The sequence below is a fragment of the Mesoplodon mirus genome, assembly GCF_964341445.2.
Source record: "Mesoplodon mirus genome assembly, chromosome: X".
NCBI lineage: Eukaryota > Metazoa > Chordata > Mammalia > Artiodactyla > Ziphiidae > Mesoplodon > Mesoplodon mirus.
Genome location: NC_138981.1, coordinates 26,173,352 through 26,192,794, shown reverse-complemented (window position 1 = coordinate 26,192,794; position 19,443 = coordinate 26,173,352). Strand labels below are relative to the sequence as shown.

The 19,443-nt window shown below is 39.4% G+C and overlaps 1 pseudogene across 1 annotated transcript in view; it reads left to right on the top strand.

The window, feature by feature from the left end:
- Positions 1–13,703, top strand: part of LOC309796143 (large ribosomal subunit protein eL15-like) — a 118,824-nt pseudogene extending 105,121 nt beyond the window's left edge. Inside the window, exon 2 of the transcript in view lies at positions 13,047–13,703. The product of the transcript in view is annotated as a large ribosomal subunit protein eL15-like (transcript). The remainder of the gene's footprint in view (positions 1–13,046) is intronic.
- Positions 13,704–19,443: the final 5,740 nt, after the last annotated feature.

Genomic DNA, 19,443 nt, shown 5'->3' with positions numbered 1-19,443 from the left:
TTCCTCTTGACCTAAAAGTTTCTTTATACCAATGTATTGGCTCTTCAAGTCCACAGAATCCAATAATTAATCATAAGGTTTAATATACATGCATTCTGAAACATACATGTTTCAGAAATCAGGTATGGCTGGATATCCTTAGGCTGGGAGGGCTCTCTCTAAGCTTCAGAGCCCTCCCAGCCTAAGGATATCCAGCCATACCAGATTTCTGAAACACAGTGATTAGTGTCTGTTCCAAATGTTTTTCCCTCATTCCAACATATCGCCTGCATGTTGCATTTTAAAAGTTCAGGAGTGAGTGAAAATCTATTCCACTACTTCAGAAAAGCCCAAAGGTTGCCCAACTTTCAACCAGCCTCCAGTCTCTGTCACCAACATTCAATTGAACTGTCCTTGCTGAATTTTCTAGTTTCCAGATGAGCAGGCCCTGAGCATACTTCTGCACAATCTCAGTCATCTGTTTATTCACCACGGGTCTAAGTGTAACACACTGTAAATGTCTTTGGCTTGACTTTCTGGACTGGCTTACTTTGGTGCCTCTGACTATGAAAGATTGGCTTCAAACATATTCCTCAGGCAGGGCATCATTGCTCCCGTTATACCAGAAATACCTCTGAGTAGCCAGAGGCCATCACAAGAGGATGGATTAAAATACTGAGAAATTCATGTCAGTTGCCCCAGCCACACTAACTGTTAGTGTGTGTGTAGATTTGTTTTTGTGTATATATGTGATTTCTTAAATACCTCTTATTTTCACACCTTAAGAGATGGGGAAAGAGTGCAGATGTCAACCATGCTTTTGGCAGAAAAGTGAAAATCTTGTACTGGTGATTGCTGATAGTGAAAGTGTGTTGGTAGCTATATTGACATACCCTGAAATATTTTTTAAAAATAGTTGGATCCATAGGAACTAAATCTTTTGATTTCCTGACCTTAGACAAGTGAACCAATAGGAAATAAGCCCCTACTTCTGATGTAGTAGCAGTGAGAGGAGACAGGTCAGTGAAGAGCAATCCCAGTGGAGGAAGATTATTTTAGGAGGATTGAGTCCTGTTCACTGACTAGAAATACTGCAGTGTGTAATCCTCTTGTTCAGATCAAGCTTTGAGACTTCCAAAAGTTTTTAGAAAATGTAACCCAAGTGGGAGCTCTAAGTCGAGAAGCCATGGGAAAAGAGAATAACATGTACACAGCACCCTCAATAAATAGATCTGTTCCAAGACCCTGACATTTAGGACTCAGTATTCATGGTCCTTATGGATAGACTAAGGAATACTGGGATATACTGCAGTTTTGCCCCCTCCTTCCTGTACACATGTAACCACATTCTCCATCACATTACTATAACTTTATTCCTGTAACAAAACTAAATTAGCAATCATTCTTCCATGTAAAAGTAGAAGACACAACACTTACCTTTTGACTTAGAACAGGTTGGAGTTGAGCTTATATTAATCCCATGATGATAGATAAGTTACATTTTATCTCCACGTGGTCTCTTGCAGCAGGGTGATCGTACTTCTCACGTGGAAGCTCAGGGCTCCAAGCTGAAAATAGCAGAAACAGCCATAAAGCAATAAAATTGCCTATTTAGCATTTTGGTCTTTCCCAGTGTCCCAGGAGAAGCTAACTGTGGTGGCCAAGAAACCTAGAAATCTAAGTCCTTGGAGAAATACTTGTTTATATGATAACTATCGAACCCTCTACATTAACCTCAGAGGTCACAGCCACAACCACATCCTCTTAGCTGAAGTACTTAAAGGTACTTACATGATAAGGGGATATTGAGGGACATACAGAAAAGATGGCAATATGGAGAACGGAAATTGTGTTTCTTTCCTGATCTGATTACCTATTGTTACATCACAAATCATTACAAAACTAGTGACTTGCTAGAACAATTTATTATTATCTCTTAAAATATTATAGGTCAAGAATTGAGGCAGGTCTTGGCTTCTCGAGGCTTCAAGAGGATAGAAGTGGTAGCTGCTAGTCCTCTGAAAGGTTAGGACTGAATGTTTGTGTCCCCCCCCAAAATTCATATGTTGAAGCCACAATCCCCAAAGTAATGATATTTGTAAGTGGGACTTTGAGGAAGTAATTAGGGTTAGATTAGGTCATAAAAAGTGGAGTCCTTATGATGAAATTAATACCTTTAAAAAGAGGAAGAGACACAAGAGTTTTCTCTGTCCCTGCCATGTGAGAATACAGTGAAAAGGTGGCTGTCTTCAAGCCAGGAGGAGGGTCCTACCCAAGAACAGAATCTGCCGACACCTTGATTTTAGACTTCCCAGACTTTAGAACTGGGAAACAAATTGAGAAACAAAATGTTTGTTGTTTAAGCCACCCTGGGCATAATATTACTTCTTCCATATTCTGTTGGTCAAAGTAGTCACAGGCCAGCCCAGATTCAAGGGGAGGAAATATATACTCAACTTCTCCTTGGAAGTACGACCAAAAAATTTGTGTTCATCTTTACTTTACCACACCTCTCTTTGGTAGAGATTGCTGAAGCCCTAAAGTTAGCCCTAGCACTTGGAGTCATGATGTCAGAATCCTTCACAAAGTCAGAATTCTTAAGGATGGCACTCTCACCAAAGACTTCAGAGCTCTAGCACTGATTATAAAAGCCTTAGGTATACCCTGATTAAACATGAACTGCACCAGACCCAAGCAGCTATACACAAAGGCATTGTTCTATTCGTCCTGAGGGGAATTGAACTTTGGTAGAGGAAAGTGTTTAATTATGCAGCTTTTTCCTGGGAACCTTTGGAGGCAAAGTTTAAATCTTCCCATTTATAGGGCCTCCCTGGTGGCGCAGTGGTTGAGAGTCCGCCTGCCGATGCAGGGGATACGGGTTCATGCCCCGGTCTGGGAGGATCCCATATGCCGCGGAGCGGCTGGGCCCGTGAGCCATGGCCGCTGGGCCTGTGCGTCCGGAGCCTGTGCTCCGCAACGGGAGAGGCCACAACAGTGAGAGGCCCGCGTACAGCAAAAAAAAAAAAAAAAAAAAAAAAAAATCTTCCCATTTATAAAAATATGTGGGAGAAACTATAAAGGATCCGGGGAAGATCAACTGAAAAGATTAAAGGATAGGAAATTACTTTTCTGAAAAAAAATGAAGGAGTTCAGGCTATTGAGCCATAACAAAGGAAACTATCCAAGCTTAATAGACGTCTTGAAGTGTAGAAGAGGATATCCTCAGAAGGAAATTAAGCAGTTGCTCTGCTTAGAAAATGCTACGGCAAGAAGAAATGACCCAACAAAATAGATGAAACAGGAGTAGGATCTTTCTTTCTATGAGAGAATCAAAGAGCTTGAAGGCAGATGTTTTAAAATTAAGAGGCTTTACTGGTTTTTGGAGTTAATGTATTATTATTGAACTCTACTGCTTTAAATTAATGGGAAAAGTAAACTAAGTAGCAAGATGAAAGAGGAGGGAGGAAAATCATACAAATGTGAAGTGGCCCCTGACATTAGGTTGTTGACAGTCTATTTGGGAAGACAACAAGTGTGTGTTAAATGAATAATTAAAGGTAAGAGAAAATTTATAGACATAGATGAGCCCCCACCTGGGAAGAGTGGCCCTGATTGGCCTGCCCCAGGCCCATATCTATTTTACCCCTATGGAATATTCATTCTGTCTTCCTTTTGGTTGCTTCAGAGGCTTCCCTTGCCTTTTACTGTAGGAAGAGTTATGGAAAGAGGAAAAGGGAAGAGACTTTCTCTTGAATTCTTTACAAATGCTCTCCATTAATTCACTGCACTGCAAAACACCCATGGGCAAAACAGGAACTGCAGGGGGGAGGGGTTGTCAGTCATTCTAGCAGTTACGGAAAGAACTGATGAAATAGAATTCATATTTTATGGCAAGAAGAGAAAAACTTAAACAAAATTTTTTTTTGCCTGCTTGGGCCTCCTCCCTCTCCTTTAGTATTATTTAGTTTGTATTGTGCATCTGCATTAACCAGACCTCCTTAGCAGATAACCTTCCTTCTTAATCTTTTAAGGGGCCACAATGACCCACAGCCCAGTATTCACTTTGTACATGTAGATCTGGATTGTGTAAACCATCAGTAATACGTCATTTAGCATATAACCCTTTTCTCTCAAAAACTTACATAACTGTGCTTTGACCTGTAATGGACTGAACAGTCCCCAGAGTTTACTGAAAGACGATCTCCCAGGTTATAATCCTTAGGTTGGCTGGAATAAAATTTTCCATTTCTTTCTTAGATTGACTATTGATTAATTTTTTCATCAATAGAATCAATAGAAAGAAATAGGGATAGAAAAAGCCAATACGTATCCCTCCTCCCAACCTAAATTGGTTGCATCTTCACAAACCAAGGAAGTTCAAACCTCTCCTCAATCAATAGCAATCTTTTCTCACTCTTAGCACACCCTAGCTCACATCCTGTTTCTCACTTTTTAGATCACAGAAGTGTCAACCTACTTTTCCGTTACTTCTATCTTAGCCCCTCCCCTATGGGATACACTTGAATCACCACCCAAAAACTTGTGGTAGGGAAATTATAACATTTTTAGAGGTAGGGGAGAGAACAAAGCAGATTCTCTGTTTCTACTACCAAGCTTCTGGAGGTGCAGTAGGAGGTATGATGAAAGGGGAAGTTCTTTACCAGGTTTCCCACAGAAATAACAAAAGCTACACGTTATTTAGTGGTTTCTGTGTACAAAGAGCTTTATATATAATTAAGATTGTGAACCATAAGAAAATTGCCAATTTTGTAGGTTTCCAAAAGTTGAATCTTGAAATTTTTCATATGGTTCAACCTACAAATATTATATAATGCTTTAATCCTTATACTAACTCTCAGAAGAGGATATTATTATCTTTTTGTACTTAATACATTTAACAAAACGGAGGCCATGAGAGTTTAAATAACCTGATGAGTATCACACAGATAGTAAGAAAAGGAGCCACCATATTATCAGAATTTTATTCCATTCCCAAACCCCATCTACTATCCCCATTATACCTTGTGTTCTGTTGATACCCATTGCTATTTTAAGTCAATTATGTTTTATTTTGCATACCTTTGTAAAAGCTTCCTCCTATCTTAAGCATAATTTCTATACTATTTTTAAATTAGAAAATCTGACTAGAGTTAAACATTTATTTTATTCTATTTTCTTTATTTTTAACATCTTTATTGGAGTATAATTGCTTTACAATGGTGTGTTAGCTTCTGCTTTATAACAAAGTGAATCAGCTATACATGTACATATATCCCCATATCCCTACCCTCTTGCATCTCCCTCCCTCCCACCCTCCCTATCCCACCCCTCTAGGGGGTCACAAAGCACCGAGGTGATGTCCCTGTGCTATGCGGCCGCTTCCCACTAGCTAGCTATTTTACATTTGGGAGTGTTTATATGTCCATGCCACTCTCTCACTTCGTGCCAGCTTACCCTTCCCCCTCCCCATGTCCTCAAGTCCATTCTCTAGTAACTCCGCGTCTTTATTCCCGTCCTGCCACTAGGTTTTTCATAACCATTTTTTCTTTTTTTTTAGATTCCATATATATGTGTTACCATAGGGTATTTTTTTTCTCTTTCTGACTTACTTCACTCTGTATGACAGACTCTAGGTCCATCCACCTCACTACAAATAACTCAATTTCATTCCTTTTTATGGCTGAGTAATATTCCATTGTATATATGTGCCACATCTTCTTTATCCATTCATCTGTCGATGGACACTTAGGTTGCTTCCATGTCCTGGCTTTTGTAAATAGAGCTGCAATGAACATTGTGGTACATGACTCTTTTTGAATTATGGTTTTCTCAGGGTATATGCCTAGTTGGGATTGCTGGGTCGTATGGTAGTTCAATTTTTAGTATTTTAAGGAACCTCCATACTGTTCTCCATAGTGGCTGTATCAATTTACATTCCCACCAACAGTGCAAGAGTGTTCCCTTTTCTCCACACCCTCTCCAGCATTTATTGTTTGTAGATTTTTTGATGACGGCCATTCTGACTGGTGTGAGGTGATACCTCATTGTAGTTTTGATTTGCATTTCTCTAATGATTAATGACATTGAGCATTCTTTCATGTGTTTTTTGGCAATCTATATATCTTCTTTGGAGAAATGTCTATCTTGGTCTTCTGCCCATTTTTGGACTGGGTTGTTTGTTTTTTTGATATTGAGCTGCATGAGCTGCTTGTAAATTTTGGAGATTAATCCTTTGTCACTTGCTTCATTTGCAAATATTTTCTCCCATTCTGAGGGTTGTCGTTTGGTCTTGTTTATGGTTTCCTTTGCTGTGCAAAAGTTTTTAAGTTTCATTAGGTCCCATTTGCTTATTTTTGTTTTTATTTCCATTTCTCTAGGAGGTGGATCAAAAAGGATCTTGCTGTGATTTATGTCAAAGAGTGTTCTTCCTATGTTTTCCTCTAAGAGTTTTACAGTGTCTGGCCTTACATTTAGGTCTTTAATCCATTTTGAGTTTATTTTTGTGTATGGTGTTAGGGAGTGTTCTGATTTCATTCTTTTACATGTAGCTGTCCAGTTTTCCCACCACCACTTATTGAAGAGGCTGTCTTTTCTCCATTATATATTCTTGCCTCCTTTATCGAATATAAGGTGACCATATGTACATGGGTTTATCTCTGGACTTTCTATCCTGTTCCATTGATCTATATTTCTGTTTTTGTGCCAGTACCAGACCATCTTGATTACTGTAGCTTTGTAGTCTAGTCTGAAGTCAGGGAGCCTGATTCTTCCAGCTCCGTTTTTCTTTCCCAAGATTGCTTTGGCTATTCGGGGTCTTTTGTGTTTCCATACAAATTGTGAAATTTTTTGTTCTAGTTCTGTGAAACATGCCATTGGTAGTCTGATAGGGATTGCATTGAATCTGTAGATTGCTTTGGGTAGTATAGTCATTTTCACAATGTTGATTCTTCCAATCCAAGAATATGGTATATCTCTCTGTTTGTATCATCTTTAATTTCTTTCATCAGTGTCTATACTTTTCTGCATACAGGTATTTTATCTCCTTAGGTAGCTTTATTTCTAGGTATTTTATTCTTTTGTTGCAATGGTAAATGGGAGTGTTTCCTTAATTTTTCTTTCAGATTTATCATCACTAGTGTATAGGAATGCAAGAGATTTTGGTGCATTAATTTGGTATCCTGCTACTTTACCAAATTCATTGATTAGCTCAAGTCGTTTTCTGATGGCATCTTTAGGATTCTCTGTGTATAGTATCGTGTCATCTGCAAACAGTGACAGCTTTATTTCTTCTTTTCTGATTTGGATTCCTTTTATTTCTTTTTTCTCTCTGATTGCTGTTGCTAAAACTTCAAAAACTATGTTGAATAACAGTGGTGAGAATGGGTAACCTTGTCTTGTCCCGGATCTTAGTGGAAATGGTTTCAGTTTTTCACCATTGAGAACAATGTTGGCTGTGGGTTTGTCATATATGGTCTTTATTATGTTGAGGTATGTTCCCTCTATGCCTACTTTCTGGAGGGTTTTTATCATAAATGGGTGTTGAATTTTGTCAAAAGCTTTTTCTGCATCTATTGAGATGATCATATGGTTTTTCTCCTTCAATTTGTTAATATGGTGTATCACATTGATTGATTTGCATATATTAAAGAATACTTGCATTCTTGGGATAAACCCCACTTGATCATGGTGTATGATGCTTTCAATATGCTGTTGGAGTCTGTTTGCTAGTATTTTGTTGAGCATTTTTGCATCTATATTCATCAGTGATATTGGCCTCTAGTTTTCTTTTCTTGTGACATCTTTGTCTGGTTTTGGTATCAGGGTGATGGTGGCCTCGTAGAATGAGTTTGGGAGTGTTCCTCCCTCTGCTATATTTTGGAAGAGTTTGAGAAGCATCGGTGTTAGCTCTTCTCTAAATGTTTGATAGAATTAGCCAGTGAAGCCATCTGGTCCTGGGCTTTTGTTTGTTGGAAGATTTTCAATCACAGTCTCAATTTCAGTGTTTGTGATTGTTCTGCTTATACTTTCTGTTTCTTTCTGGTTCAGTCTCAGAAGGTTGTGCTTTTCTAAGAATTTGTCCATTTCTTCCAGGTTGTCCATTTTATTGGCATGTAGTTGCTTGTACTAATCTCTCATAATCCTTTGTATTTCTGCAGTGTCAGTTGTTACTTCTCCTTTTTCATTTCTATTTCTATTGATTTGAGTCGTCTCCCTTTCTTTCTTGATGAGTCTGGCTAATGGTTTATCAATATTTTTTATCTTCTCAAAGAAATAGCTTTTAGTTTTATTGATCTTTGCTATTGTTTCCTTCATTTCTTTTTCATTTATTTCTGATCTGATCTTTATAATTTCTTTCCTTCTGCTAACTTTGGGGTTTTTTTGTTCTTCTTTCTCTAATTGCTTTAAGTGTAAGGTTAGGTTATTTATTTGAGATGTTTCTTGTTTTTTAAGGCAGGATTGTATTGCTATAAACTTCCCTGCTTTTGCTGCATCCCATAGGTTTTGGGACGTCATGTTTTCATTGTCATTTGTTTCTAGGTATTTTTTGATTTCCTCTTTCATTTCTTCAGTGATCTCTTGGTTATTTAGTAGTGTATTGTTTAGCCTCCATGTGTTTGTATTTCTTACAGATTTCTTCCTGTAATGGATATCTAGTCTCATAGTGTTGTGGTCGAAAAGATACTTGATACGATTTCAATTTTCTTAAATTTACGAAGCTTGATTTGTGACCCAAGATATGATCTATCCTGGAGAATGTTCCATGAGCACTTGAGAAGAAAGTATATTCTGTTTTTTTGGATGGAATATCCTATAAATATCAATTAAATCTATCTTGTTTAATGTGTCCTTTTAATCTTGTGTTTCCTTATTTATTTTCATTTTGGATGATCTGTCCATTGGTGAACGTGGGGTGTTAAGGTCCCCTACTATGATTATGTTACTGTCAACTTCCCCTTTTATGGCTGTTAGTATTTGCCTTATGTATTGAGGTGCTCCTATGTTGGGTGCAAAAATATTTACAATTGTTATATCTTCTTGGATTAATCCTTTGATCATTATGTAGTGTCCTTCTTTGTCTCTTGTAATAATCTTTGTTTTAAAGTCTATTTTGTCTGATATGATAATTGCTACTCCAGCTTTCTTTTGATTTCCATTTGCATGGAATATCTTTTTACATCCCCCCACTTTCAGTCTGTATGTGTCCCTAGGTCTGAAGTGGGTTTCTTGTAGACAGCATATATACAGGTTTTGTTTTTGTATCCATTCAGCCAGTCTATGTCTTTATGTCTTTTGGCGGGAGCATTTAATCCATTTACATTTAAGGTAATTATCGATATGTATGTTCCTAGTACCATTTTCTTAACTGTTTTCAGTTTGGTATTATAAGTCTTTTCCTTCTTTTGTGTCTCCTGCCTGGAGAAGTTCCTTTAGCATTTGTTGTAAAGCTGGTCTGGTGGTGCTTCATTCTCTTAGCTTTGGCTTGTCTGTAATCATTTTAATTTCTCCATCGAATCTGAATGAGATCCTTGCTGAGTAGAGTAATCTTGGTTTTAGGTTTTTCTCCTTCATCACTTTAAATATGTCCTGCCACTCCCTTCTGGCTTGCAGAGTTTCTGCTGAAAGATCAGCAGTTAACCTTATGGGGATTCCCTTGTATGTTATTTGTTGTTTTTCCCTTGCTGCTTTTAATATTTTTCTTTGTATTTAATTTTTGATAGTTTGATTAATAGTTGTCTTGTGTTTCTCCTTGAATTTATCCTGTATGGACTGTCTGTGTTTCCTGGACTTGATTAATTATTTCCTTTTCCATATTAGGGAAGTTTTCAACTCTAATCTCTTCAGGTATTTTCTCAGTCCCTCTCTTTTTCTCTTCTTCTTCTGGGACCCCTATAATTTGAATGGTGGTGCATTTAATGTTGTCCCAGAGGTCTCTGAGACTGTTCTCAATTCTTTTCATTCTTTTTTCTTTATTCTGCTGTGCAGTAGCTATTTCCACTATTTTATCTTCCAGGTCACTTATCCATTCTTCTGCCTCAGTTATTCTGCTATTGATTCCTTCTAGAGAATTTTTAATTTCATGTATTGTGTTGTTCATCATTGTTTGCTCTTTAGTTCTTCTAGGTCCTTGTTAAACGTTTCTTGTATTTTCTCCATTCTGTTTCCAAGAGTTTGGATCATCTTTACTATCATTACTCTGAATCTTTTTCAGGCAGACTGCCTATTTGCTCTTCATTTGTTTCCTCTGGTGGGTTTTTACTTTGCTCCTTCATCTGCTGTGTGTTTCTCTGTCTTCTCATTTTGCTTAACTTACTGTTTGGGGTCTCCTTTTCACAGGCTGCAGGTTCGTAGTTCCTGTTGTTTTTGATGTCTGCCCCCAGTGGCTAAGGTTGGTTTCCTGTTGTTTTTGGTGTCTGCCCCCAGTGGCTAAGGTTGGTTCAGTGGGTTGCGTAGGCTTCCTGGTGGAGGGGACTGTTGCCTGTGTTCTGGTGGATGAGGCTGGATCTTGTCTTTCTGGTGGGCAGGTCCACATCTGGTGGTGTGTTTTGGGGTGTCTGTGACCTTATGATTTTAGGCAGCCTTTCTGCTAGTGGGTGGGGTTGTGTTCCTGTCTTGCTAGTTGTTTGGCATGGGGCGTCCAGCACTGTAGCTTGCTGGTCATTGAATGGAGCTGGGTCTCTGCGTTGAGATGGAGATCTCTGAAAGATTTTTGCTGTTTGATATTACGTGGAGTTGGGAGATCTCTGGTGGACCAATGTTCTGAACTCGGCTCTCCCAGCTCAGGTGTTCAGGCCTGACACCCAGCCAAAGCACCAATACCCTGTCATCCAGATGGCTGAGAGTAAAAGGAAGAAAAAAAGAAAGAAAGGAAGAATAAATAAGTAAATAAATAAAATAAGGTTATTAAAATAAAAAATAATTATTAAAAATTAAAAAAATTAAAAAGTAATTAAAGAAAAGAAAGAAGAGAACAACCAAAACAAAAAACAAATCCACAAATGATAACAAGTGCTAAAAACTATACTAGAAAAAAAAATACAAAAAAAAAAGGGACTGACAGAACCCTATGAGAAATGGTAGAAGCAAAGCTATAGAGACAAAATCACACAGAGAAGCATACACATACACACTCACAAAAAGAGAAAAAGGAAAAAAATATATATATCGTTGCTCCCAAAGTCCACTGCCTCAATTTGGGATGATTCGTTGTCTATTCAGGTATTCCACGGATGCAGGGTATATCAAGTTGATTGTGGAGATTTAATCCGCTGCTCCTGAGGCTCCTGGGAGAGATTTCCCTTTCTCTTCTTTGTTCGCACAGCTCCCGGGGTTCAGCTTTGGATTTAGTCCCGCCTCTGCGTGTAGGTCGCCTGAGGGCGTCTCTTCCCGCCCAGACGGTACGGGGTTAAAGGAGCAGCTGACTTGGGGGCTCTGGCTCACTGAGGCCGGGGCGAGGGAGGGGCACGGAGGGCGGGGCGAGCCTGCGGCGGCAGAGGCCAGCGTGACATTGCACCAGCCTGAGGTGCACCGTGTGTTCTCCCGGGTAAGTTGTCCGTGGGTCACGGGACCCTGGCAGTGGCGGGCTGCACAGGCTCCCGGGAGGGGAGGTGTGGAGAGTGAGCTGTGCTTGCACACAGGCTTCTTGGTGGCGGCAGCAGCGGCCTTAGCGTCTCATGGCCGTCTCTGGGGTCCGCGCTGATAGCCTAGGCTTGCGCCCGTCTCTGGAGCTCCTTTAAGCGGCGCTCTGAATCCCCTCTCCTCGCGCACCAGGAAACAAAGAGGGAAGAAAAAGTCTCTTGCCTCTTCGGCAGGTCCAGACTTTTTCCCGGACTCCCTCCCGGCCAGCCGTGGTGCACTAACCCCTTCAGGGTGTGTTCACGCCGCCAACCCCAGTCCTCTCCCTGCGCTCCGACCGAAACCCGAAACCCGAAACCCGAGCCTCAGCTCCCAGCCCCACCCGCCCCGGCGGGTGAGCAGACAAGCCTCTCGAGCTGGTGAGTGCCAGTCGGCACCGATCCTCTGTGCGGGAATCTCTCCGCTCTGCCCTCTGCACCCCTGTTGCTGCGCTCTCCTCCGTGACTCTGAAGCTTACCCCCTCCGCCACCTGCAGTCTCCGCCCGCGAAGGGGCTTCTAGTGTGTGGAAAGCTTTCCTCCTTCACGGCTCCCTCCCACTGGTGCAGGTCCCGTCCCTATTCTTTGTCTCTGTTTTTTCTTTCTTCTTTTGCCCTACCCAGGTATGTGGGGAGTTTTTGCCTTTTGGGAGGTCTGAGGTCTTCTGCCAGCGTTCAGTAGTTGGTGTTCTGTAGGAGTTGTTGCACATGTAGATGTATTTCTGATGTATTTGTGGGGAGGAAGATGATCTCCCCGTGTTACTCTTCCGCCATCTTGAAGGTCTCCCCAAACCTTTAGATTCTAAAGTCTTTGTGAATATAACCTCCTGAAGTTAGACACTCCCTCATACAAGGAAGTATATGGATCCTGACAAATGATCTCAAACAATAACAAAGTCAATGAAAGACAGAAAAAATATTGGCCACAGATACTGAAAATTTAAGATTCCTGCCTGCTCTGGGTTATATAATTATATAATAAAGAGGCATCCTGTCTGCTGAGACTCAGATTAAGTTATCCATCAGTTTATTAGGTCAAAATGGTGTGTGTAGGTGGCTGAGCTCTGGCATTCAGAAAGAGGGGAGAAAGATCTAAGCTACAGGCAATAGAAACGGGCTTCAAAGAGATCTGAGAGCAGGCAATGAACAGGGGCCCATACAGATATATCTAGTTCTTAATACAAAAGAAGAACATGTGATTGAGGTTAGTGGTGGTAAGGAAGTGGTTTTAACTATGCAGTATGTAGAAGTCCAATTAGATATAATTTCATTAGGATAAGGCAATGTCCTCTTCATCTTTGAATCCCTAACATGGTGGCTTGTTCATAATGGGTGCTTAATACACGGATGATTAATTGAACTGGTTTCTAAGCTACAAACTCTTCATGACAGCAGAGGTTAAAATTTAGCTACTGAAAGGGTCCCTCCTTTCCGTTTGGCGGCAGCCATCAGGTGAGCCGAGACGGGCGCTTACAAGTACATCCAGGAGCTATGGAGGAAGAAGCAGTCGGACGTGATGCGCTTTCTGCTCAGGGTGCGCTGCTGGCAGTACTGCCAGCTCTCAGTGCTGCACCACCCCCCACCCCACCCGGCCCGACAAGGAGTGCAGGCTGGGCTACGAGGCCAAGCAAGGTTATGTCATATATCGGATTCATGTGCACCGCGGTGGCCGCAACCGCCCAGTTCCTAAGGGTGCCACCTACAGCACGCCTGTCCACCATGGTGTCAGCCAGCTCAAGTTTGCTCGAAGCCTTCAGTCTGTTGCCAAGGAGCAAAGTGGACGCCACTGTGGGGCCCTGCGGGTCCTGAATTCTTACTCGGTTGGTGAAGATTCTACGTACAAATTTTTTGAGGTTATCCTCATCGATCCATTCCATAAAGCTATCAGAAGAAACCTTTACACCCACTGGATCACCAAACCAGTCCACAAGCACAGGGAGATGCGGGGGCTTACGTCTGCAGGCAGGAAGAGCCGCAGCCTTGGCAAGGGCCACAAGTTCCACCACAGGATCCGCGGTTCTCGCTGCTCAGCCTGGAGAAGGCGCAATACTCTCCAGCTCCACCGCTGCCGCTAATATAAGTAATGTTTGTAAAATTCTTACCTAATAAACAGTTTAGGACATCCATGTCTGCTTAAAAGTGTTTTTTAATCTGTCTGTTAAAGCTAGCTGTCTGCAGATTGTTTGATTGAATGCATTGTCAGATTCTGAAAATTAAAGTGGAATAATGTTTCAAGACTTTAAGTGATGGTGTATCTTGTTTCTAATAACGGAAATGCCTTTGTTTTTGCTTTATTAGGGAGTTGATATGTCCGTGTTTAAAATGCTGTTTGGTACAATAGGTGTAAAATTCTGTAGAAGAGGAGTGCAGAAACTAGCCATGTAGATTTGTTGGTGCATGTGATGAAACCTACAGCTTTATTGGGTGATGCAGTGCTCTGCTGGTTTACTCTAAAATGGCTGTTTTATGGAGTTTGGCAAGGACAAACTTTAAATTGGTTTTCTTTGGAAATGTAAAGGATGTCATGATCCTTTATCATGATCATATGCAGAAAAATAAAGTTGACCAAGGCCCACATTTTTAGACTTAATCTACTATTCCATATATGTAACTGCTGCTTCCAAAAGGTGAAAAGTAAAGGAATGCCACCATTTTTTATGAGAATTGAATAAACCTGTTGCAAGATGTTTCTCTTACAAATTGAAACAAATCCTGGTTAACCTAAATTAAATTGCCTTGGCCTCCATGGTACCACTGAAGTTCACATAAAAGGTGGGAGCTCCTGGTTCAATCCCATGACTCTGTGACTTGTAGAATACTTAACTTTATGCAGAATAGTCATTGTATTTACACTAGTGTATATTGAAACTGATGGAAATTGAACATTAGGTAAATGAGAAGGGAATTTTTAACCCTAAGGTTTGTAAGCTAGTGATGCTAGGATTGGGAAATTGGTGTTCATCAGGTACCTTTCAAGTGGGGGAGGATAGAAAAGGCTTGGATCAAAATTTTAAATGTTTTATTTGTAGTATTAGTTTGTGACCATTATGAAATCTAAGCCACCTTGGGGAAAATAGGGTTGGTTTTATTTAAAAGTAGCATTGCTAAGTCTAATCAGTGTTATCTTGGGTCAAGCCACTTTATCCATTACCATAAGGCTACTAAGAAGAGTCATGTAGCTGGTATCAATACAAGTTCAATTGGTTTCTGGAAAAAAAAAATTAACTACCCTGTGCATACATTTTAGGTTCCAGAGTCTTGGTAAGATGTGAGAGAGAAGGGAAAAGAATTAGGAACTGAGTGCCAACTAGTTCCTATACCTGATGCTTGTTCCACATGCCTCTTAAATGAATAAAAATGTCATGAGGACAAAAAAAATAGAAAATCTAGCTTCTAACTGTTGTAACTGAGTTTCAGTTTAAGTTATAGTTCTGACTAAAGAGAATAGTTTGTAGTGCCAGTGCTCGGAAAGAATGACTTATTTAGATAATATAGTATTTTAAATTATTTATTTAAAGGCAAGACTTTGATTCATGTCATGCTTTAAGGCCAAGTTATGGTTCTCAAAAATTTTGCTATGGACAGAGGTAAACCAGATCAGCTAAAAGCTTTGAAGCTTGATTTAAAGAAAAGAGATTTATGGAAAGAAAATCTTCTATATCTGAAAAAAAGTGAGCAAGATTATTAAATTATTTTAGGGAGTTTAATGCTCTTTCTTATGACATAAGCCTTAGTTTCAAAGAACACCTTCTAAGTTATATCTGGTTTCATATATATATGCCTCACATATATGATGGTTGTTCATTAAAATAAACATATTTTGGTAAATAAAAGCAGGGTTTTTTCCCCATAACCAAATATATATTCCTGAGTTCTCTAGATGTCCTATTAATAGAAGAGATATAAATCAGTATTTTCTGCTGCCAAGGTTGTCATCTAGTGCTAGAACAAACAAACGCAGAGACATGATGACAGCGGAAAAGAATGCAGGACTGATAATCTGACAATATCTCAATATCTCATATAATACAGATCCAATTTATTCCTATACTTATTTTTCTTAAGAGAGTAATTATTTCAGTTTAAGTTGTAGCCCACATTTTATCTCAACTCAGAGGCAGAAAAAAGAATAGAAAGTCATAAGATTTCACTTAACAAGAGTCTCCTCTCTTCAGGATTTTGCCAGGACTGAAAAGGATTTTAAAGAAAGTATGTCACCAAATTACTAGCAGTTGAGTTGTATGGACAACTGTGTTCCCACAGAGGAAATTTACCATTCTGTTCTTTAGCAACTATTTTGTTCGGGCCTTTTAGGATGAAAAATAATCCTGTCATTCTGGTAGCTGAGATGGGCCCATCGACCCATTTCTAGTCTATCTCTTATTTACTGTGATAAATTCTATGCAGGAGAAGAAAAATCAAATAAACTCCCAGGTGTCTTGATATAGCATAGAAGCCCATGTTGTGTGTGTGTGTGTGTGTGTGTGCGTGTGCATTTCAGTTGGGATAAGAACATACCCACTCTTTCTCATGCTAAAAATTCACTTTCATTTGCCTTTCATTTCAACTCACTGGAATTCACAGTTTTCAGGCAACATACAGACACATCAAAGTTAAAGTGTTGAAAACATAGACCAGTGTAAAATACTTAGAATAAGAGACAGATACTGGACCCTCTTTAGTTAAATAAATATACAAGCTATTAAAATACAGAAGCCATTAGAGCATATCAAATGAAATGTCTACTTGTTGAGAAAAAAATAAAATACATATTGTACGAGAAAGTCATTGCCTAGAAGGCAATACATAAATGTGTATTAAAAGTATTTTTCCTTGTTATTCACCTCTACATAAGCGTATTTGAAACTACTTTGTATTAAGTATAAATGGGTAGTGTACCTGCCACTTAAGGTAGGAATTCCAGTACGATTTGCCTTTTATAAGTAAATTTGTTTCTCTGTAACAAAATGGCCTAAATTGATTTAGGTTCTTCAAAGTGCATATTGTATTACATTTTATTTCAGTCAATTCTACACCCAAGAGTGAATGTCCAAAACATGAAAGTTCAGTGCATTTGCAATATAACAATTGAATATCGAAAGAGTCATGTTCTAATATCAAAAGGTCAAATTATAGAAAAGTCTAGAAAAATGTGAGAAATGTGTCTATGGTTCTTTCTTAAGGCTAGTGGAACTTTGGGTAAAATTTTACCTTTTATTTTGTAATAAACTTCTTTGGCATGAAATTAAGTGCCTGTTGCAGACAAGAGTTTTCAAATGAGAGAAAATCATTTTGAGCTTATCTAAATTTAAGAAGAAAGAATGTTAAGCAATAAAAACTACCAGAGGAGTGTGTGTGTGTGTGTGTGTGTGTGTGTGTGTATACATATATATATAAAGAGAGAGTGACTGATTGATTTTTTTCATTCAAGACCAAGTAACTCTCTCAGGCTATGCAATTTTATGTGTGTCATCAGGAGAAAACCAGTTTGTACTTCTATTTCTACAGGATGATAAATAGGCAGCAAAATATAAATATATGCAAATAAGTAAATAACTGAAAAGAGGAAATTAACCCCTGCATATGATATCTATCAACACTTCATATTCATCCCTTAATTATTTGATGTTTGAAGGTTATTCAACATGAGCAAAAGCTACTTAATAGTATATAACAATTATTAGGAAGGCCTCTAAGTTGTATCCAAGTACAACATATGTGGTAGACATGGTGATGTGATACCCAGATCACTATGGAAGGAAAAGATCTGTTGCCCAGCTTTTGGGAGGGAAGTCAGCAGACAGCCTCCAGCTGTCCTTGTCCGCTCCTTCTGGTTTTACCTCATCTGCAGAGATTGGCCTTATTTGAGGTACACCATTCTGAGGGCAGCACACATCTGGTGGCTGGGTCAGACAAGGATATAAAGACCTGACCATTTTGGCCTCAAACAGGACACTATGATGAGCAAGTGTTGTTCCAGAACTCTCCACCAGGTTAGCCAGGTCTGTCGGGCCTGCATTTCACTTTGACTTCATCCTCTGACAATCCTCCTTCCTCTATCTCCCTTTACAAATGTTGATTCCTAATAAAATAGCTTATACCACAAACTCTTTCTCACATCTGCTTCTGGAAAATTCAATCAGCAAGAGTTGGCACCAGGACTGATTTGAGAAAGCAGGCAATAAGATGGTGTTTTGGAGCTAGATCACTCACCATCCAAACTTCTATGAAGACTCCTGGTGGCAAGTACAGCATGGAGAGCTCTTGTCACAAGGTGGCTATTAAATTGTTAAAACCTTCACTGCTGGTGAGTTAGTAGTGTGTACCAATGGAAGGGAATGCCCTAGAAGGTGCAATGTACCTGGTATGTGATAATTATGAAGAAAATATTAGATAAAAGGATAAAGAAGCACAAAAAATGTGCTCAACATCATTATTCATTAGGGAAGTAAAACTCAACCCACAATGAGATACCACTTCATATCCAGTTAGGATGGCTATAATGAAAAATACAGACGATAATAAGTATTGATAGGGATGTGGAGAAACTGGAACGCTCATATTTTGCTGATGGAATGAAAAATGGCCCAGTCTCATTAGAAATCAGTTCCTCAAAAATTTAATCATAGAGTTACTATTGATATATGACCTTGAAATCCCATTCCTAGGTATATTCCTAAGGAAAGGAAACAATATGTCTACACAAAAACTTGTACAGAAATGTTCATAGCATCATTACTGATACAGCCAAAAGTGGAACCAACCTAAATGTCCATCAACTGATGAATGAATAAATAAAATGTGATGTGTTCCTACAATTAAATATTATTCAAGAATAAAAAGAGGGCTTCCCTGGTGGCGCAGTGGTTGAGAGTCTGCCTGCCGATGCAGGGGACACGGGTTCGTGCCCCGGTCTGGGAAGATCCCACATGCCGCGGAGTGGCTGGGCCCGTGAGCCATGGCCGCTGAGCCTGCGCATCCGGAGCCTGTGCTCCACAACGGGAGAGGCCACAACAGTGAGAGGCCCGTGTACCGCAAAAAAACAAAACAAAACAAACAAAAAAAGAAATGAAGTACTGATACATGGTACCACATGAATGAACCTTGAAAAAATATTATACTAAATGAAAGAGGCCAGTCGCTTAAAACCACATATTGTATTATTTAATTTATATCAAATATCTAGAATAGGCAAATTTATAGAGATACAAAGTTAGTTAATGGTTGTTAGGGCTGGGAGCAGCAGGTAGGGTGGTGGGATGATTGCTAATGGGAGTGGTTTTCTTTCAGGGGTACAAAAATATTATTAAGTTAAATCATGGTGATGGTTGTACAACACTGTGAATATACTAAACAATATTGAATGTAGACTTTATAAATAGATGAATGATATAGTATGTGAATTATATCTCAATAAAGTTGTTAAAAGATTAAACCCACTCTGATCTGGGAATGCAGGGGTTTCTCTCATGGACAAAAAAAAAAAAGATAATGGGATTGGATGGCTATAGCTAAGTGCCACTGTCCCAGTACAAAATGATAACAAGCAGCTGAGGAGGAATAGCAGATAATTGAAAGCCAAGTGTGAAAGTCCACGAACATCTTTGGTAGCATAAAGAAGAGATGGCTAGAATATAGAGGCCTTGGAAAAACACACAAGTTCACAAGAAATAGGAGATAAACCCTGCAAAGATGCAGAGCCAATGACAGCCTTAAAATTTTAGAAGTCCTCTAGTCAGGGCATGCTGAGACATTCCCTCCAATGTAAAAGGCAAGCAGGTCTCTTCAGGTTCTAAAAGCAGCATATTCCACACTTAGGAATACTGCTCCCACCCAAATATTGTGTAGCATGAA